Source organism: Rattus norvegicus, chromosome 19, assembly GCF_036323735.1.
Source record: "Rattus norvegicus strain BN/NHsdMcwi chromosome 19, GRCr8, whole genome shotgun sequence".
Lineage (NCBI taxonomy): Eukaryota > Metazoa > Chordata > Mammalia > Rodentia > Muridae > Rattus > Rattus norvegicus.
In genome coordinates this window covers 31,048,293-31,070,756 of record NC_086037.1, presented here as the reverse complement: position 1 = coordinate 31,070,756, position 22,464 = coordinate 31,048,293, and the positions used below count along the sequence as shown (strand labels likewise).

Genomic DNA, 22,464 nt, shown 5'->3' with positions numbered 1-22,464 from the left:
AGCCTAGTGTTTATGGCTCTTTTAATCTTGCCAGTTTTACTAATATGATTAGGTCAGGAACCATTTCACATAGAGACTTGGATGTCAAAATAGAACACAGAACTTTCCAGAACATTTTGTTGCTTCATTTCTTTTCAATGGAAGATTTGGATCCCGGCTATGAGCTCATTAAGGGAAAAGCAAAACCCAACACCATCAGGAATAAAAGATGGCTGGGCATGGTGGCAAACACCTTTTATCTTAGCACTTGGGAGGCAGAGGCAGGCAGATTCCAGAGCCCTAAGTTCGAGGCCAGTCTAGTCTACAGATTGAGTTCCAGAACAGACTGGAGTACACAGAGAAACCCTGTCTCAATACCACAAAAGACAGATAATGTAAAGGGGCTAAACGCAGGACTTGGACAGCTCAGGAGACATTTGAGAGGAAGCTACCATTGTTCACTGTGTGTTACATCCATTTTATGGTCAAGCTACATCCCTTTGGAGAATACAGGGGCTTTATAGATTGATATCCTGGATACTCTCGAGTTTCCATGCATGGGGATTCAGTTGACACAGGCCAAGTATTCTCAGCCCTGGCTTTTTATTCGAACATCTATGTAGATGGTGAATGATGACCGCATGAGCTCAGTCTCTGGGGAAATGATTGAAAATGGCCAAATGCCATGGTGAGAGTTGTTTGCCCTGGGAATGGAAAGAGAAATTTGTCAGAGGAAGTGAAATAGGAAATGGAGAAATCAAAGGGAGAAGGAAACAAGATTGAATTGAGCCCATTTGGGAGCGGGAGGGGGTGGGTCAACTTTGCCCTATTATCCCATGTGAAGCAAAAGATTAGCTTCAACCAGTGGGAACATGGGAGCGAAGCCTTTGAACAGTGCATCCTGGCCTCCAGCAGCTCCCCCATTCCACTCTGCAGATAGACAACAGAAGGACACAAAGGGAAGCCAGGCAAGATTCCCATAGAAAGTCCAATGACAAATGTGCTCAGCGATCCCCAAATGCCATTCCACCCACAATGCTCTTAAGCCCAAGATACTTGGGCCTATGGAACACGTCTTTCACAGAATGCAGATGCTTGTCCTAGGTAGAAGTGAATCCAACCCAGGACTAAATACTTTTTGCAGTCTCTGGGGGGAGAAATGGAGTTCCCAAAAGGCAGAGTTTGTGACAAGGTAGTTAACAAAGGACTGGGCTAAGGAGCTATAGACAGTGAGGCCCAAGCTATCATCTTGGCCCTAATATTTGCTCATCTCAGATCTTTGTAAAACCAAGATACCCCTGTCTGCTTCTACTCATATAGTTTCTACTTATCTTTTCTTTCTTTTAAAGATTTTTATTTATTTTATCTATGTGAGTACACTGTAGCTGTCTTCAGACACACCAGAGGAAGGTTTCGGATCCCATTACAGATGGTCGTGAGCCACCATGTGGTTGCTGGGAATTGAACTCAGGACCTCTGGAAGAGCAGTCGTAGCTCTTAACCACTGAGCCATCTCTCCAGCCCCCACCACTTATGTTTTCTAACTGATGCTTTGGTACCTCTGCCCAATGTGACACAAGCCTTTCTGTGCATGTAATCATGGCGCCAGGGGGACAGTAGTACACAAAACACACACAAGTCTTATGAAGCACGTGTTTTAGTGGGTGACAGGTAATCAAGGCAGATCAGTGGAATATATACATATACATATATATTCACATATATGTATTTACCAACATATACATACTAACATGTATGTAAAACAACATATATGTTGATGTGTGTGTGTGTGTGTGTGTGTGTGTGTGTTAATATTGGAGGTGGGGCTCCTTGAAAGCCTCGATGGAGAATTAATGAGCCCAAGGGGGTGGGGGGAGGTAGCTAAGCCTTTCTGTTTGAAATATCTACTCTCTTTGTAGCAAGCCCACATTCCTTTCCTTTTTGGGTTCCCTAAAGGTTTTACTAGCAGCCTCCAGGGAATGGTAAGCCTGAAACTCCACAGGAGAGATAGTTTTCCAAGGGCCAACTGAGACAGTAAAGATGGGACTTTGAGAGTCTGTCTCTAGTAAAGCAGGAACAGTCTAGAGAACAGGAATTCTAGAGAAGTCAGCCAGGGGCCTTCAGTCCCAAGCATTTTACTGCCAGCGAGGTAGGGGATGGCTAGAGATGCTATGAGAAAAGTGGGGAGCAGCCCTGGGCCTTATGGGTGGGCATAGTGAATGCTATTCTTTTAGTCATGTATGCCAAAAATGATGCTGAGTTAGTGAGACTTAGAGCCTGAGGTGAGAATGACCCCCACCCCCATAAGAGAAATCCCCTCATGCAGAACTGGGGTAACAGAATAGGGAGGAGGATTTCCCAGGGCCATTATGCTTAGAGGACTGATGCACAAAGAATACAAGGAGGTAGACTCTGGGTTGACAAGGAGTACTATTTTTGCCCTGGTGAGCTACAGGTTTCTTTTGATCCACCCACAGCTTTGCATTGTCAAACAAAGGGAAATTTGTGCTGTCAACAAGTGATGCTCTGACCTGTCCCACCCCTTTACACACACACACACACACACACACATACACACACACACACAGAGAGAGAGAGAGAGAGAGAGAGAGAGAGAGAGAGAGAGAGAGAGAGAGAGAGACGCACACACAGTGCATTGGAAATATCTAAGAGTCATTACATTTCCAATTTAATCACCTCATGTCAGCAACTGATATCTATAATTTTCAAGTTTGGATGGTGCTCAAACCTGCTGTCTCTTGTATCTCTTGGTTGCAAGCCTGAATACCAAGTGTAGTTTGGACTTTGAGTGTCTGAAAGCCCTACCTCTTGTCCAAAGACAATTAGAAACTTGATCATTTTTAGTTCTCTTTACTGTTATCTGAAACTCCAGTAGACGTTGACTTGAAGCTCTGAAGAACTAGATGAGATGTGTTGGCTTACAGACAATTCCACTATGCTTCGCCCAACATCTACCTAGCAACAGCTTGTGTAGCCAAGCATATATGAGAGACTGCTAGGCTACCCCGAGTTTCTCTCCTTCTCCTATTCTCTTTCTCTGTTCTCCATGTGTTCATGACCAGCATCTTCTTCTCTCCTCTCTCTTTCTGTCTGTTTCTGTCCCCCTCCTTTCTCTGCCTCTATCCCTTTTCCAGGGCCCCCTTCCTTTACCCCATGAACCTCCTTTTGTACTAGGCTTGTTGCATGGTGGTGATTCCTCAGGAGAATACCTCTGCTGGACCCACTGAAGTGCTCCCTCCCATCTTGTTATACTACCATTTTATGGAACACAAGATGGCTCGACATGTTTACCCGCTCACTCTACAGAGTACTGTTCTCCCACCAAAGCTTGGGATAATCTGCTTCCATAATCACACGGGTTCTTATACTTCATACTGCAGACTTAGCGGTAGAACCAGACCCATTGTAATTTCTAGCCCCACCCCAACACACACACACACACACACACACACACACACACACACACAAACACACACACACACACCTTTATTAAGGTAGACTTTGCTCAAGTTTGAGATGACAGAAGACGGAAGGTAGTTAATTTTCAACAACCACGTCTCTCTGTATAGCCAAGACCGTTTTCCTTTTCTTGGGGAGCTGCAAATTCACTCACCCCAGTTCCTGATTCCCCTTAAATGCAACAGATCTACCACAGGCTATCCAAAGCTACCAGCATGCTTAGCCAAAGACCTTCTTCATAAGATTTTCCTTGAAGAACAGCTCTCTAGTTAAACTAGAAAGCAGTGGTCCTCAGAAGTTAGGGGTTGTAATGGCTCCATGATGCCCCATGTGGTACCAGGCTGCTATAGCTCATGTGTTTCCTGAATAGTCAGTTGATCTACAAACCTAGTTGAAGCAAGTTTGGGGGAACTTTCATGGATACAGGGAGGAGGAGACTCTGAACTTTAAGTAGGGTAGGCACCAGTCTGAGATGCAAGCTCCCAAGGGGTTTTTTATTGTTTTTGGCTTTTTCTCTGTTCCCATCTTGAAATCTTACCCGTGTGTAGCACATACCTATTGTTTTCTGCCTAGCATTTTTCACTTCAGAAACCCTCTCATGTGCTGACTAAGGCTGCCAGTCACTTGCCTAAGGTGTTGGGGGCCTAGAGGGACAACCATTGAATCAGAATTCTCTTAGCCACACTGATTGTCCATCAAATACAACTCTATTTTCTGCTGGAGCATGCCAGCCGAAAGCCTCTCAACTCTAGCTTTTGGATGTCAGTACCTCAGGCCTGTGAGGGATGAGGCAAGTGTTGGAGCATGTGTGATATGTCAGGGCCTCTAAGTGGATCACTCAGGATGCTTCCCTGCCTTCAAACTCATTGCTCATGACTTCTGCCTCAAGAGCGAGTGGCTCGGTGATACCCAGGACCCTCTCTTCCCTCAGGCAGGATTCTGCCAGTCTTCTGTCTGCCATCTGACCCTTCAATGTTCCTCTCTCCATTGCCTTGGGGTACAAGTGAGTTCAGTGCTGATCTAGTACACTTTCGCTCCCCACCTTTCAGTCATGTGCATGGCACTGCCGATGATTTGTTTGTCTGTTTATGGGACATGCTTTCCCAACTCTGTAGTCATCCCGTCTCATCCCTCCCTTCTGCTGGGATCACAGGCGGGCACACTCTGTCCCGCTTCCGTTCTAATCCTATAGTTACCGAATGTGTTTCTTGAAGTAAACTCACTATTTAACTATTTTATTTTAAAAGCGATCCTTACACTGGAACTTTTGTTTCAAATACATGCTATATAGCAGAAATAGCATGTGAGTAGAATAGAACAAAAGACAAACAAACAAAAACCCCTGACGAAAACAAGTAGGGTTCACATCAGCAGTCGCTAAGACTGTACTCTGACAAAATGTTAAAGACACATTAATAGCGAATCTTGACTTCTTGTCCTTTGAGATGTGACAGTTGGAAAGTAATGCTTTTGTTAGCTCACTGGTGAATGTACTGCCCACATCCCACCTAAAATCGGGGATGAGACAGTAGTCACTAACTGATAGATATGTCCTTATGGTTCCTTTTCTCCTGCCCTGCACCATCTTGTTTAACTCGTCTGTATATTTTCCTGTAGGAGAGAATCAGGCTCGAACTCCTCCTACAAGGCAGGAGCTCCCACGTCTCTGTAAGTCCATGTGATCGGCTCAGCTCTGCTTACAGTCAAGCTTTAGGATCTTCAGCAGGCTTGGCTAATGACCTGTCTCTGGAGCTGTTTAGACTGTCATGTTGTCCTTAAGAGACATTGGGTGACGATATGAGGGAAGCTTTGAATACAACAGATGGAGCACATCTGGAGACCTACAACTGGGCAGAACCTGGAGAGACTGAGAGACCTTGAAACATCTGATTCTAAATGGGATGTCTTGATCAAATCTTCCTCTCAGGACTCAGGGAAATTCGAGAGGAGGATACTGAGAAATAGTAAGATCTAGAGAGAATGAAGACACCAAGAAATCTATATGTGCTTTTGAGACACCACAGGACTGGCGCGCATATGAACTCGGAGACTGTGGTAGCATGCACAGGGCCTGCACAGGTTCAAGTAGATGAGAGAGAGGTCTGAGAGTTGAGAGGGGAAGTAGACAAACGCCTCCATCCTTAACCAAGAGGCTATCTGAATAGACAACCACTCACAAAGGAAAAATTAGTTTTCTCCAATGACGTCTCACTGGATATATTAACCACACTTAATGGTAGTCCCTGTGCCAAGCAGTAGGTAGACGGCCAACTCAAAATGAACTCAATGACATTTTTGGAGTATTTTTTAAAATGTTATTTATTTTATTTTTATTTCATGTTTATTGGTGTTTTTTGCCATGTCTGTCTGTGGGTGTTGGGGCCTCTGGAATTGGAGTTACTAGAACTGGAGTTACAGGCAGTTGTGAGCTGCCATATGGGTGCTGGGAATTGCACCCAGGTCCTCTGGAAGTACAGCCAGTGCTCTTAACACTAAGCCATCTCTCCAGTCCCTGGAGGCGTTTTGTCTGAAAACAAAAAGCATTCTGCTTTTTCTGAGTATTTTTACTTTACAGGTCTTTTTTTTTTCTTATTTGTTACAGCCTCTGATTCTGTGTTTTATGGGTTTCCTGCATGTGTGTGTGTCTATCTGCATGTGTGTGTGTGTGTCTACCTGCATGTGTGTGCGTGCATTATGCAGATGTGCATGTATGCCTGTGTTTCTGCATGTGTATGTGCTCCCCACATTATTTCTTTGCTTTTCTTTTTCTCTGTTTGCTTGTCTTTTTGCCTGTTTATTTTCTAAAGAGAGAGAAAGCAGCCTGGAGTGGGAGAAGGAGGGAGTAGGAAGCCATCTAGGAGGAGATGGTAGGAGAAAATGATTAGACTATACTGTTTGAAAAGACTGTGTTTTCACTACAATGAATTATTGGATGACAGTAAGTCTAACTCGTCAGAAACGAGCAACCCCTCTCCATACACCAGGGAACAAACTTCTGGGTTCTCAGGCACGATTGTTCCTACTTCTCTTCAGAGATTCCATGCCTAAGGAGATGCTTAATTCAGCTGCTTTCCCGTGGTGGAAGTGTGCTGATAGGTGGCTTGGACCTTAAGTGTCTCTGCTTAAAGCTTCATTCCCATGCTGCCTCTCTTCAGAGGCAATCCCAAGTCTAGCAGGTAGGGATACTGGAAGAAGTCAGTCACTGGGATACCCTGGAAGGCTCTGTTTTTGTCCTGGCTTTCTGACTGATGCCCTTGACGCTTCTGGATGCTGTGAAGTGAGGACTTGTGCTGTATTCCACGGGTACCCATGATGCTCTGCTTTCCCACAGGTGAGAAAGAGCATAGCCTCTGCAACCCTGTACGCCAAGTAGCAAGGCTTCCTCCTAAGTTGTCAGGCATTTTATCACAGTGACAGGTAGCCAGCCTCACACACTAAAATTCTCAATTAGATCTCGACATAAATTTTCTCTTGTGTGCAGATTTCATGTTGGTATCAAGATTCAGAAGAGAAGGTACACATCATAGGGAGTAGATTTATCTTGTTAGCTGCCTGGAGGAGTCTCAAGTTTCCTCTCACTCTCTTCTTGTATTGTTTAGTGGCCTGGTCGGGTAGGTGGGATTGTAGGTAATAAGGATTGTATTTGAGAAAATTAATACTTTCTGTGAAGTAGAAGAACTCAGCAATCATCATAACACTAGACTTCTTACTATGTTTCTTAGACTAGGAAGTAGGATATATATATGTATCTATGATGTATATATGTATATATATGTGTGTATATATGTATGTGTGTATATATGTATGTGTGTATATGTGTATGTATATGTGGCATATGTAGACATATTAGTAGATACACATATATGTCTATGTATACATATGTAATGTATGTATGCATATGTATTTAATTAATTAGCCTGATACACGTCATTAAGGACAGCATCATACATAGATTGCTGTAGTTAAACTTCAGGGGAATCTCAATGAATCCCCACCAGAAGTGATTTGTTAGCAAGAGACAAGATCGCCAGCGACAATTCATTTCTGTAGAGTAATGTAAACTAATTACGTACGCTGTGGAAGCAAGGACTGGGTCTGCATGCGCAATGGCAGACTATTGCATTATAAAAGGAAATATTAATTCACAAACATAAAATTAAAATTGATGGCAGACTCTTTCCCATTTTAATTGTTTAATTCTTTAATCACTATTGTCTCAGAGCAATAGACACCCCCTGCCTCAGGAGGCAGGAAACCCTACTTCCCTGAAAGAACACTGAAAGGGAGCTATGCAGGGAACAATTATCTATTTGTTCTTTCTCTCATTCCATGGAAATTTATTTTCTCTCCCGGGAAATAAAATTTAACATTATTTTGGGGGAAGGGTTTATTTTATTTCTCATCAAATTATACTGTAAAATTGTATTATAAAATTACTGTATTTTTGATCAGAGAAGTCTTAAGCCTTTTAATAAAATGAAGCCTAACCATCTAGATAAACATGAATTTCCGAGAATTAACATTCTGACCAGAGGGCTGTGCTTAACGCATTTCCTCAGCCACCAATCGTTATTTGCCACTTCTTTCCGTCCCTGAGCACTTACGGTAAAAGCGACAAGGTGATGGGCAGATTCCTATCACCAAGTCCTCTCCATAGGTGCATGAGGAAAAAAAAAAATCTCTAATTGAATTATTTAGTTTTTGCTATTCCAAAAGCAAAGGTCCAAAATGAGTAGCTCTTAAAAGAAAAAAAAAAAAAAAAAAAAAAAAAAGGAGGCTCCGATCAGAATGCCAGTCCTCCCAGCTCACTATACGCAGATGCAGACACGTTTTCTCAGAGCCTGTGCATTACCAACCAACTCACGTCTGGGTTTCTCTATAGCTGGCACTGCAATGACACCCTAAAACATGTGGGGATGTGGACATTAACACTCCCAAGTCAGCTATAGCTGAACTGGAGTCCTGACTTCAAGATGGCACATCTTTGGACAAGCATATGATATGGTCTGATGCTAAGGCCTCTGGCAGGGACCAGAAGGGAGCTGAAGGGAGCCGATGGCAGCCGAAGGGAGCACTGTCCTAGGCAAACGGGCTGGGATGGTGAGGAGATTGGGGTTACACAGGGTTGAGCCAATCACACATGATCAAATAAAGCAAGAAAAAGAGATAAGAAATGGATTAAGGAGTAAGGAGTGAGGAGGGCTACTGCCTGGTCCTTATGGCCGCCCTGAGCTGTGTGGTTCATGGAGGCCAGATGTCCTCAGCATCCTTCCGGTAAGCACACATTCTGCATGACACTAACATAATCAGGTTTCTAAACCTCAGAAGCAAAAGCTCCATGGCTGGGGTATGCCTTGAATCACACCAACTGTCTTTGCTGGCCACCTCCTCTCTCTCTTCTGAGTCTTTGAACATATTGGAGCAGCTTTTCCCTGACACCCTTTGATGAGTCAGTGATTACTCACATCACACATGGGAACCCCTCCTCCAGAAGCCTTTGTGGCCCAGAGGATGTGGCCCAGAACTGCAGCCTCCATGCAGTGGTCTTGGTCGGGTGCTGCAGTGCTCAAGTATACGAATATGGGCTCTGTAAGGAAGCAAGACCATACGTTTTCACCTTTGTAAAGCCCCAAATCTAACAACCAAAGAAGGCTTTTCATACACAGTCTTAACCATCCCAGTGTGGCCACAATCACACATTCTGAAGTATTTTCCACCATTAATCCTGTATTCTATAAACTGAGCAGTTTGGCTCATGTCTGGAATCCCAGCACACTAGAGATAGAAGCAGGAGAATTGTGAATTTAAGGCCTGCCTATGCTACACATAGAAAGGCTTTGTTGTTGACACAGGCGCGCGAGTGTGCACACATGCCCCTACTTCTGATATGCAAAATGCACGATTACCAAACTAGAAATTTCTTATATTTGAACCATATCTACTAATTTTAAACTAGTGCTTATAGAATTATTTCTATCACAAGTGTTTCCTCCATTCAGTTCTAATTCTCAAAAATCACACTTTGCCCTCAAAGTCCGTCTCAGAGACATGTTTCCTTCCAAGGTCATCTTAGGAAGCAGAAGCATTAGCAGACAGTAAAGCTGTCTTTCCAGACCCTGCTGTTACCTTAAACCCTCTGGTCCCTTCTTAAAGGGTCTATTTATTTATCTCATAATATGAGCACTCTGTTTTCATGCACATCAGAAGAGGGATTCGGATTCTAGACGTGGTTGTGGTTGCTGGGAATTGAACTGGGGACCTTTGGAAGAGCAGCCAGTACTCTTACTTACTGAGCCCTCTCTCCAGCCCCCAAACCCACTGACCTTAAAGTCGTCAGGATGGTCTGGTTTGGACCTCTTCTCTCACCTCTGTTAAAATCATCATGTGTATATTAAAATCTATGCCTTGTTCAGAGCAACCTTTCCCCCAATCCCATACTATAGAGTATAGAAAGGATCTATACCACACAAAGTTTCCTCCAGCTAGGAGACTGTCAAGCCTTAAGGCCTTCAATTCAGTTTGGGCAGTCAAAAAGGAGAAGGAAAACAGTATGTCAGTTACTGTTGCTCTGGTAAAATTCTGTGGCTAAAACCTGCTCAAGGAAGAGAGTACATTTTAGCTCAAGGTTCCAGAAAGGTAAAGTGCATAGTGACCTGGAAGGTGTGGCGGGGCAGCGGAAGCAGAAGTTACATTTTCATGCACACACAGGAAGCTGAGAGCGCGTGAAGGGAAGCAGGCTACACATCCTCAAAGTCTGCCCCTACCCCAAACAAATTTCTTCCAGCCGGGCGTCTTAAAGGCTCCATCGCTTTCACCAACAGTGCCACAGATGGGGGGCCAAGTATTCCAGTATGTCGGTCTATGGGGGCAGTTTTCATTCAAACTACAAGTAGCTATGTCCTTTCCCCCAGAGCTGCATGATTCGTTGGACTGTGTGAAGTAGGGCTTTCCAACCATCTTCAACCGCAGAGCACACGTCACATGGCTTCATACTTGCACAACGTGGGATTTCTGTAAAGCCTTTCCTCCGTCTGATGTGTTCCTAGCGAAGTGTATCAGAAAAAAAAATATTTGGACCATGGCAAACACTGAGCAGCTCCTCAGAAGAAATGTCCTCTCTCCGAGTTGCTATTTCCCCTTCTCAATGTGTGCCTGCATTAAGTCTCCGGTTCCGGTCACCTGAGAGCATATTCTACTATTGTTCTTCTCCTTTTCTCATAAATTCCTCCTCCTCTTCTTCCTCAGCTGCACCCCCCTCCTTCTCTTCTGCTTTCTTTCAGTTAAATAAAAAAATAAAAAAATAAAAAAAACCAAAACCAAAACCAAAACCAAAACCACACAAACCAACAAACCTGAGAGGCGGCTGTACCTTGCCTGGAGCCCCATCTCCCACCAGGCTCTGGGAGCCTCACTCTCTTCCCAAACTTGTCAGTGCCACCAGGTAAATGGGTTCCCCTGCACTGGCCTTCCTCCAGATTCTGCTTATCCACCCCACCTCTGCGTGTGTCCACCAACCTCTGTGTGTGTCACCTTGTCAGGCTTCAGAACTGTCTCCTCCTCTTCAAGTAGGCTCACTTGTTTCATGTTTAAGAAGTGAGTATCCACATTCACCTACCTTAAATTGAAAACAACGATTTTTTTTAAAGGCTTGGTAGACAGCTCAATGTCACTGATCTGAGCCCAAGTTCTATCTGATATCAGGTAAAATAAGAGGTGAGCAAATGACTAAGGCGTTGAGGTCATCCTACCACCTGAGGACTTCCTGGTAGAATGAACTGGTGCTATTCCATTTCCCAGCCACAAAGTAAATTACCACAGAACTCAGTTTATAGACTTGAACTGTGTCTTCGGATGAGACTCAGAGACTCTAGAAGATACTAGGTGACCGAACAGAGACTAGAGGAAGAGAGCAGCATGAGGGGGCATGACACCCACCCACATCTGCAAGAGACAATTAGCGATGTCTGATGTCGAGAACAGAATCGTACAGTTTGGGATTCCAAGGGAAGCTAGCCTCTCTTCATGCTGCAAACAGGATGAACAAGAATGTGTAAGCAGGGGTTGGGGATTTAACTCAGTGGTAGAGCGCTTGCCTAGGAAGCGCAAGGCCCTGGGTTCGGTCCCCAGCTCCGAAAAAAAAGAAAAAAAAAAAAAAGAATGTGTAAGCAGGGGCTGGAGAGATGGCTCAGCCATTAAAGGCTAGGCTCACAACCAAAAATATAAGAATGTGTAAGCAGGCCTGTGGGCATCAACACGAATGATGTGGCTAAGAGGCACAGGCTTCTGGGTGCTCCTAAGTAGATGAAGAAAGTGAAACTTTCTTGAAAGAAACGGTTATGAGGCACAGAGATGCTGCGCGCTGACTGGTGTGAGTGTTTCTTTTCCATACCGTGATAACCATTTATTCCACAATGTCAGTGGCGACCGTGTGTTCATCGGAGCACACGTCCCTCATTTCAGCTTGCTCAAAAACACCCATTTAAAGCCTGCCAAGGCTTCTTTTGTTGTAGCCACCCAACTCTGTTGTTACTGCTGTGTTTTATTGGGCAGATATAAAATTAACAACACCATTATAATTACTTCCTAAGCAGGTTCCAACACATATTTCCACTTTGAGATGGGATGTATTGCCTAATAAAATTTTTTTACAGCCGACGTCAAATTGGGGTAGTTAATTCCTGGAAAATACAACTCTTAATTCACCCGAATTAGTTTTAAGTCTGGAGTCATCCTATAAAGACCAGTGTGCGTTACTGCAGTTTACACAAAATGGTCAAATCCTACTATCCGATATAAAAGCTTGCATAATTTCAGCTAATTCAGCGTTAGAGGTAATTTGGCCTACTTACATTCCTCTGAACCACACGTCACAGCTTTAAGATCAGTGGGCCTCATCTTTCCAGACTGCCCTTTTCAGAACTGTGTAAGTATAGCTTAATGCTATTCAGCCAAACATGGCTCTTGTCAAAGAGCAAAGGATAATTAGAATATCTACAATCGGGGCTCTGTTTATACCCCCATTGCTCACACCCAGTCATTTGTTACTTTGAGACCTGGGTCTTATTCGTGACCAGTCCTCTGACCAGCAGGACTCCCTGGCATGCCCTTGCAGAATTCAGAAGTCTAGTTAATCACTTGAGGAACGCTTTAAAAAAAAAAAAATCTATCAAAGAATAATACTAGTGACAAATGCAGCGTTACTGCCTGCCAGATCCAGTGCTAAGTGCTTTATACTAATGTCTAACCTGTGTGTGTGTGTGTGTGTGTGTGTGTGTGTGTGTGTGTGCGCGCGCGCGCACTTTAGGAGGCAAAGGTTTTTGGATTAGAAATCAGGTCGAGGAAATAAGTAACTTGTCACACAGCAAGTGGCAGAATGGGGACCTCAGACCTAGGAATTTTTGACCAAGAATGTAGAATAAATACTTCACTGTAAACAAACAATGGCTATTTGTCATAGAGGGTAAGCTTTTTGTTTTCCCTGTGTGGCAACGGAAACAGGGGAACAATGAGCCCCCACGTGAGTCCTACAAGGGAGAAGACAGAAGAAGCCACCTTCTGCTTCTGCCCTGTTCTGTCTCTTCTAATATAATTTCCACCCCTAAGTGGATAGATGATCTATTGTATTAGCAAGACCCAAGGGATTCTCTGCGTACAATTCTACAGACCTTTGAAAGAGCCTCTTACTTCTCAGTGAGAGCCAAGCAAGTTATGACATGCCGTCTTTGGCTTCTGGGAGTAACTTGTCCCCATGCCAGACTCTCAGCACCTGGCCACAAAGGGTGGAAAAGGTCAAGTGCTTTACCTTGGCAGACCTGATTGGCTTCCTCTTGGCCTGAAGCACGAGACTTAGAGGATCTGTGACTCTCTTTCCTTTGTCTGTTTCTTGCCTGCTTTGAAGGCAGGTAAGAGTTCTTGAGTTGCAGGCAACCTAGAGTAATGCCAACTAAATTGAGCAAAACTAATCCATCTGAGGGACCTGGAGTAGCTCTGTTCAAAGCGTGAAGAGCCGCCCAGAGCAGGCAGAAGGGTGAGAGATGATCAGGACTACAGGAGTGGCTGAAAGAAGAAATCCTGCCAAGTCCTCAGTCCTGAGATGCAGCCCTGTGAGGCTTCATTTGGACTCCCTCTACCTTGGCCTTTCCCCTCCCCTGAATTCTTCATCCATTCCAGAGCCCAGTGCGCCCCTACACTGTGCAAACACACCCAGCAGAATGAAGGATGTGCTGGTGAATAGGCTGGGCCTTGCCAAAAAGCCGGCACTGCCTTCACCCGGAGTATTATTTTATGTTGTTGAGAAATACCCAAAAGAATCATTCATCTCGGAAATAAATGGCTAGTGTCAAAACATTTACTAATGCAGACAAAGCTGACTGAAATAAATGCTTGAATAACCCATTGTTTGAAAACCTACAGGAGTAATATATATTACAATCAGATAAATCACAATTACAAAGCTTTCTCTACTGCCTTTCCGAATGCTTGCCAGAAGTCGCTGACATGACAGTTGGAAGGATAATACGCTTAACAAGTGGTTGTGGGTTACCCCCAAGAATGAGGAGGAGGGGAAGCCAGGGCAAGGAGTGGGGTCAGCGAGGGAGACTTCTTCGTTTTAGAATCTCCTAGAGTGTGTGAGCTTTGAAATTAAATTTGTGTGTTTATTTTATAATAATTATGCAACTAGTTGAAGTAAAATGTTTGGTTGATAAAACAAAGCTAGTTTGAACTACTTTAGGCCTGAGGGGATTAAGCGTCACATGACTGTGGTTCAGAGAAACATGGAGATGATCCAGACCTCAGGCTCTCTTTAGCTCTCTCTCTGTCTCTATTACTACACCTCTTGTCAAGGCATCTCCCATCCTGTGCCTGTTGATAGGAATCTGGAACCTTTGTTCGCTCTGCTTCTGGCCCTACAGCAGCATGAAAGACGAGGAAGACAATGCTTCTTTCTCCTCCCAGTTAGAAACCCCCTGCAAGAGGACCCCCAATTGATCTGCCCAAAAGTTGCTGGCTACCTTTGGACTAAGGTGGAGAGAAGTCATTGACCTAGTACCCAGTCACACTCCACCAATCAGAGAATGGGTACCTTGGGGCTGCCATTTACCACATATATAAAGTAGTGTGCACTTAGTATAGTGTACTCCCTATAAGAGAGGCCAGCAGAGACTGGGGATGTTCATCTCGTCAAGGAAGAAGTCACTGGGGTCTTAGGCAGCCCTCCTACCATGGGTTTCTACTTTATGAACTTGGTCCTTAGGTTTGTCCTGCCAAGACTCCTCAAAGCCTTTGCAACCCACATCTTCAGTCTTGGGCTAAGCCCAGAGACAACACCCAAGGCTCCCTGCCCTGGGTTCCTTTCCTTAGGTTCAGTGTCTTTGACATATCTGCCACTGTTTATGGAAAGCCTCCTAAGCACCAGGGACTGTTCTAGGTGATGGACATGATGCCTTGTGGAGATGAACTGATAGAGAGACTGCTGTCATCTGCAGCCCTCAGCAAGAGCCCCTCTAAGTCACTTAGATCTCTGAGAGGAGCGAGAAGGACTTTAAAACCGTGGGTAAGGGTGAAAAACATGAGGGGTCGAGTGTGGGAACTTGAGGGATTACTGTTAAGGAAGGCCTTTCTGAAAGAGATATAGCAGACAAGATCTGGCAGGAGAGATTGGGTTTCTGAACCCTGCAACAGCACTGCTTCAGTAAGAAAGGAGGTGGTAGTATTTGAGGAATGGTAGGATGGCTCACAGGCCCCAGGAGAGGGCAAAGGAACAAAGAACCATGGGAGAGGTCTGGTCACACCAGTCTTGCAGGGCACAGGAAGGCCCACTGATGCTATTCTGAATCTGAGAGGAGAGGCTTATGGGCATGATTTGATGTGTGTCTTTTCTGTTCCTGGTCAATGGTATGCTCTGAATAAATATTTGTTAGCAATTAAAAAAAGAACTGAAAAAATATTCTCTTGAATAGGCTCCTCGGCAGGAAAGGTATTAGTGATTAGCAATGAAAACTGGCTGACATTTGCCTAGTGCTTGAGTCAACAGACCGCTGTCACTTATGATCTCTTCTGACCCCATGCTGGGATAAAGACATGTGCTTATGTGGCTTCCAAACACGTGTGTCTCTGGCAGCTGTTAGAGAGCAGGCTTCAGGCTTTGAGATGCCCCCAACATTCCCTGACTCTGCTCTCTCCCAGCCTGAGGAAGGTAGGAAAGTCCCACAGAGTGGACAGTGAGTGTGACCCTCATCTTCACATGAAAGCATGACTCCAGAGTAGCGCCATTAGAAGTTAATAGGACCTCAGAGGTAGGACCTAGTAGGAGGGGCCAGGCTATTCTAGTATGACCAGAAAGGACACCATGGGATATGCCCTCTTCCTTCCCCTCTCCCATGACCTGAACAGGTTTCCGTGTTCCATGTTCCCCTCAGGATATGCAGCCACAGGCCCAAAGTAGTGGGGTCAATGTATCATTAGAAAAAGACTTCTGAAACTAGGAGCAAGAGTCCTATCAAAAAAGAAAACAAACAAACAAAAACAAAACAAAACAAAACAAAAAAAACCCAAAAACCTTTTCTCATTATAAGTTAAACCTTAGGCATTTTGTTATAGTAACAGAGAGCTGAGAGTGGGAGATTCTCACTCTCATCTTCTCAAAGTAACTCACAGGTTCAGCTTTGGCAGTTAGAGGCCTCAGGTGATCTGGGAGAGGAGATCACACATGCTGTGCAAGGTTTGCTCTGTTCCTTTCCTCAAACATAAAAGAGCTCATCATCATATATCATCATATATCTCATATATCATATATATGTATGATATATATGTGTATACACACACACACACACACACACACACACACACACACACATATATATATATATATATATATATATATATATATATATATATATATATATGTTTTACCTTGCCCCTTGAGCCTGGGATTGAAGCCATTAGAAACAACAGAAGCTGAAAGCTCTTAAAAAGAACCCCTGATTTAAAGAGCCAGGGTCAAGACTCTCAATGACATCATGGGGTCATTGTCCAGAGTCAGGCTGTACAGTCCCCACCCCAGACACATGGCGCCTCATTGCGCATCAGAAATCATGGTCCCCTGGGTTGGGGACTTAATTAAAGGCATCTTTCCTATGCTGTTACCCCGCACATTGGGGAAGGCGATGACATCCTGGAGTATTTGTGTGTATGCCCGTAACTGGGTACCTGACACTGGAGAATGCGTACGTAAAGAAGAGTTATTTGGCTCACAGCTGGGAGATCTCACAAACAGGGTGATGGCGTCCTGGTGAGATATCCTAGGATGGGTGTCAGAGCATGTGAAGAGACAGAAAGGGAACCAAAAGCTTGCACAATGGCTTAAGCTCACACAGGGTCTTCACTGTATAACAATCCATCTTCTGGAGAACAAAACTCCACACGTTACAAGATCCGCAGGAGTCCATTCAAAAGGGTGGGGCCCTATGACCTATTGACTTCCTAATGGGCTCCACCTTTTAAAAGTCCCAGCACCTCAATACCAGTACAGTAGGAACTAAGCACCCAGGGTATTAGGGAGACAGAGCAAAGGCAAGTGATGGGGGGGGGGGTGTCATTCATTCTTCCTTATCATGAAGGGATGTGGGTCAGTGTGTGTGGAAGAAAGGAACTGTACCCCAGGCTTTCCCCTGCAGCCCTTTCCTCCTTTCTGGGTGCTCCAGGCTGCTGAATCCCACAAACACTTTCTGTGACCCCAGGCAAAGGAGAAGCAGCTGCCAAAACGATTCAAACACATTTCTAGCTTAACACCACCGATCTGGTCTAGGAATGGGTATCTCAGAGGTTGACTTTGGTTGTCTGTTGCCAGTTTTTTCTGTTTTTGTTTTTGTTTTTGTTTTTGTTTTTGTTTTTGTTTTTTTTTTTTTTTTTGTTTTTTCTTCCCACCTCACATTTTCACTCTAGATTGGTGCTTAACTCGTCCTCTCAATCTCTCTGGTCTTTTAAACGTTTCTTTGTGGCACTCCTAAGCTCTCTCTTGTAGGATTCATAAAGCACAGCCCGCAGAGTTTGTGGAGTGAAGGCAGCTAGGGTGCAGGATAGTCTCTCGCGCCCATGCACAGCATCCCCCTCCCATTGTCGGCTCAAACATATAGTCAGAACAGGAAAAAAGGAAACGGACATCTGTCTAGTGTCAATCATACTTATTAAACCCCAAAATGTTTCCTCTCGCGGGCAGTAAGTAAGGGAGTATGAAGAGTCGGGGGGTGGGGGGTGGGAAGTTGACACAAATGAATTTATTCTGTGTTAGAGGGTGAGGTTGAAATGCAATTACCACAAGCAATTATGCATTCTGATGCAGAGAGCTCCGGGCTGACGGGGAGGGGGAGATGTTGGGTGTGTGTGTGGGTGTGGGGGGGGGATTCACTGGGCGCTCCCAGGCCACAGGCTGCTAGTTCACTAACAACTTTATTCATCCTTGCTGGCCCTCAGTTCAATCCGACTTCCTTTGACTATCTCCTGCAAATAAAGGGCCCCATTCTTCAGCTTCCCCCAGCTTTATTCGAAGTGAAAACACCACTTTGTGCCCGCGTTGTGTTAAAATAACAGATTTGTGTTCGTTCCTGTAGCGGGGAGGCCGACGAGCCTCTGGGAGGACGGCTAGGCGCCTTTTGGAGGAGGAGGCCGGAGAGAAAGGGTCTCCAACAGCGAACCTTTGTCCCAGAATGCAAATGAGCCTCTGTGAACCGCGGCTTAGACAATGCCAGCCTAGTCCACCCCAGCACCAATCCATCTGTAGCTACTTTGTTAACCCGTTGCCTCTTACGTTCTTTTTCTTGCACAGAATACTTGATGTTGACAGCTGTGAATTTTAAACAATCATTCTCTGTATGTTTCTCTAATTTTGTGTATTGAGATCGTTTTTCCATATTGGGCAGGGGCGGGGATTGGAAGCCAAGTACCTTATGGCCCCTTCATTTAGAGATAAAACAGAGAAAGGCAATAACCCTGCGGTCACCAGCAGCGGTGTGGGAAGCGAAGGGAGGATCCTGAAATAGAAACGATTGGCTCACATGACCCGCTGGCGTGGATTGGAGGCGGGACCTAGAAAGAACGCGTGCCCTGAGAGGCTCAACCTCTTCTTGCTTATCTGTGTAATGGGGCCACAACAACATTTACAAAGGGTAGAAAACAAAGTTCTGGAAGCCATCAGTATGGCTTGACTCTCCTTTCCAGCCCTAATTAGTTGTTCTGGCAGATCTCTCTTCTAAGATAGCATGAAAAAGCATGGGTGTGTTTTTTAAACACCAGGGGAAACAGAAGTTAAGAACTGAATTCTGTGTTGGTAAGCCAACAGGACGTCGGAGTTTTATTTTGTGTCCGTTTATTTATTTGTACCTTTGACTCTGATATAGGATGGTTTATAACCCAAAACACAAAGGATAGAAATCAAAGCTCTGGACTATAAAGGGGGCAGCTGTAAGGTATGAGAAGCTGGAAATCAGATTGCAAGGGTCTTTGCAGCAGGAGCAAGGGGGGGTGACCAGAGACAAGTTTTTCCGGTACCCCCTTTTCAAGTACATTTTACACTTAGATTTATTCCGAGGGCAATTTTAGCAGAGCTTTAATGCCAATCTTGAGCGTTCAATACAGATGCAGAATTCCCAGGGCTGGAATTGGTACCTAGCTCGCGTGGTGAACACCTCACAGCATAGATGGCCACCTCCCAGCATGTCAGCCATTTCCCACAGCATGAACAGCCCACTTCCCAGGATCGAGAGCTACCTGCCCACACTGGGGCAGCACACCTCCCAATATCTGCAGCGTGTCTGAGCACAGCAGTCTTTGGGAGACTTCCAATTTCTACCAGTTGTATGTTTTCGTTTTTCTTTTTGTGTGGTTTTGAATATAACACACTACCTTTACAATAGTTTGTCATTTCAAATTTAGGTCCTTCTCCTTCCTCTCCCTTCTGCTCCTCCTCCTTCTCCTGACATCCTTCTTTGTCACAAGTTGTGCACCATTCTGCCAGGCCTACTATCAAGACATGACCAGGAAAAAAAAAATTAAACCGCGTCTGGTGGCATATGACTGTAACCTGAGCACTCAGGAGGCAGGCTGAGGCAGGAGTGTATTTCAGGCCCTTTACTGGTTTTTTCGTTTGTTTGTTTTTGTTTTGTTTTGTTTTAAGCTAGTAAAGGAGGGGTAGAAGGAGGGGAAAGGAAAAAGAGAAGTGGGAAAAAAATGGCTTACTGTAAACTCAGCTATCTACCGGATTGGAACAGCTGATATGACTTCGCTCAGCCCAGGTTGGGAGCAGATTTGCAGCTTCAGAGAAGGTTTGCCCCTTGGCAGGCTATCTCTGGAACCTCCAGGGGGCTGTTATTGTTTAACGTTTCTCTCTCTCTCTCTCTCTCTCTCTCTCTCTCTCTCTCTCTCTCTCTCTCTGTGTGTGTGTGTGTGTGTGTGTGTGTGTGTGTGTGTGTGTGTGTCACAGTGCTTGTGGAGGCCAAAGGACTCCTTGAAGGAGTCAGTTCTCACACTATGGGAATTCCTGGGACAGAGCAGGAACGGAAGCTTGGCGGCAAGCATCTTTAACCACTGAGCTTCTCGGTCTCCAGTTCTACAGGACTGTGAACACCCACCCTACGCTGTCCTGATGCCTCACCCGCTCCTCTGTTATGAACAAAACAACATACAGAACTACATTCACTTTAGCAGGAATAGATAACCCAAGAAGGAAACAGTACAGAGCCAAAGAAGGAGCTGTTCAGAAGACCGGAAGTTGGCTTAGACGCAGAGACACAGGTCCTGGGCATAGCGATGTAGCGCTCTCCGAAGACCATGTGGTTGCAAAGGAATCAGTGTCAGACGAATCCGTCAAAGCAGTTCTCTGGCTATTCTTCAATTAACTAGAAAATTGGGTGAATTGCGCATGCGCTTCTGTGTTCAGGACCAGTCTGACCTACGGAACATGCAAATCTGGGTAAGAGAAGGGCATACTAAAGTAGACTCTCTTGAACTTGGCTTAGAGTGTGCAGTGGAAGAACAGCTCTACCTCAGGGATGTGTTAGGGGTGGAGGGGGGTTATTTAGTTCCCACAGAGGGATAGACACTGCTATGCTAGTCAGCAGCAAGAGAGCCACTCCATCAATCCACCTAACTCAATGCGGCCATCCTCGGAGAGGCTGCAGAAAGAGAAAGGCTAACAGCTGTCCTGCAATTAACCAGCATTCTCTCTCGGCTGCAGAAGGAGATTATTTTCGGATGGTGTAAAGAGACTCAAATAAAAATGTCAGCGTGCCCATGATGGTTAAAAGTTAGAAAAACTTAAGCGGCCCTGAATTAATCATTGTTTGACAGGACACTGCATAAAGAAGTGCACACCACCACCACCACCACCACCACCACCACCACCACCACCACACACACACACACACACACACACACACACACACACACACACACGATTATTTTCTTGCCTTTTTGGTTGCGGATGGGGAGGGTATTTCTTGTTTGCTTCCTAAATTCATCTTGGAGTGAGATTTAATGACAAAGTTACAAGCCCTTAAAGTAGCATTTACTGAGAGCTAATGAGAGTTCCTGAGAACTCTGCTAAAAAGAGATGAAGGCCCTGACACAGAGGCCTTTGAAAACGCCAGAGAAGGGAGTTCATTAGCCCCCTCCTTTTTTCCTTGTTCTTCCCCTTCCTCAACAATAACTGTTTCTGGTGCCAAGCCTTCAGGAATTGAGTTGATTTCCTTTCAAGTAATTGATGCGGGCTGGGCTCGCGTACCCAGGCCAGACAACCTCTCCACAGAGGCAGGAAACCTTGCCGTCAAAGGAAGCTACACACTCCTTCCTCCTGGGCTGGGCAGCCCCTCACATGCACTGGATTTATGCAGGGCTGCCAACAGCCTCCGATTTCCATGCCTCCTGTGGCTAAGATAACGAAGCCGCTTGCAGCCCCTGAGAGCCCCTGCTTTCTTAAAACTCCAGCCAGGCTGTAACAAAACCTGCGGCTGTCACCCCAAATCGAGCAAATGAGCCCCTGTCCTACATCATAAAGGCTAAGAGAGTTATTGAATGTCCCCCACAGAGGGGGCTCCATTTGCCTCTGCCCTCTCCGCACATGTCCCCTTGGAATATTCTGGGCCTGCTTGCTTCTGCGCCTTCTGTCTAAGAACACAGGAAGGAATAGCTGAGGCCGTCTGTTCCAAACAGATCAAATTTTCTTAAGTCAGGATCTTTTTTTTTTTTTTAAAGAAGCGGAAAGGAATGCTGTGAAGAAACTGGAAACTGGCCATGTTTTAACTTCAAATGATCTCCGGGTCTTAGCTGACATCTGTACGTCACAGTTTTTGGTAAGCATGAACCAGTGACAGGAAGTGAAGGGAAGGAAAGGAGTTGTGAACCTCGGGAGGTAAAACAAGCAGTAGACCTCTCTCTCTCTCTCTCTCTCTCTCTCTCTCTCTCTCTCTCTCTCTCTCTGTGTGTGTGTGTGTGTGTGTGTGTGTACATGCTCAGGGGGTCAAGGTGTAGATCTTTGAGGTTGTTAGCCCCAAGAAGGTTTAGAAGTGTCCACAGAATACAACCTGATGTCCAGAAAACACTCATGTTCAGAAGACACTTTCCAAATGCGCCATCCAAGGATGGAGAAGAAAGGCTTTGCTGTGTGTCGTCCTGGTTGGGCTTTTTGTCAGCCTGACACAAGCTAGAGTTACCTGGGAAGATGAATCTCAATTAAAAAAAAAATAATAAAGCCTCCATCAAATTGACCTGCAGACAAATCTATAGGGTTTTGGTTTTTTTGTTTGTTTTTGATTAACGATGGATGTGGGAGGGCTCAGGTTTCTGTGGGCAGTGCCATCCCTGGGCTGGTGGGCTTGTGTGCTATAGGAAAGCAAGCTGAGCAAGTCATGAGGAGCCCATCAGTAAGCAGTGCTCCTCCATGGCTTCAGCATCAGCTCCTGACTCCAGGTTCCTGTTTGAGTTCCTGCCTTGTCTTGAGGAGATGGATTGTGA

General features: G+C 45.1%; 1 long non-coding RNA gene across 6 annotated transcripts; it reads right to left on the bottom strand.

The window, feature by feature from the left end:
- Positions 1-436: 436 nt before the first annotated feature.
- LOC120098593 (uncharacterized) lies at positions 437-16,418 on the bottom strand. 6 transcript variants are annotated; one of them, XR_005496949.2, is made up of 5 exons: positions 16,372-16,418; positions 10,975-11,074; positions 10,224-10,501; positions 8,925-9,046; positions 437-683 (listed from the first exon to the last, which is right to left on the bottom strand). It is a non-coding gene; the product is annotated as an uncharacterized LOC120098593 (long non-coding RNA). The 6 variants fall into 6 exon arrangements; XR_005496951.2 differs by having other exon boundaries at positions 10,113-10,501; positions 10,990-11,074; XR_005496947.1 differs by having other exon boundaries at positions 10,113-10,501; positions 16,372-16,416.
- Positions 16,419-22,464: the final 6,046 nt, after the last annotated feature.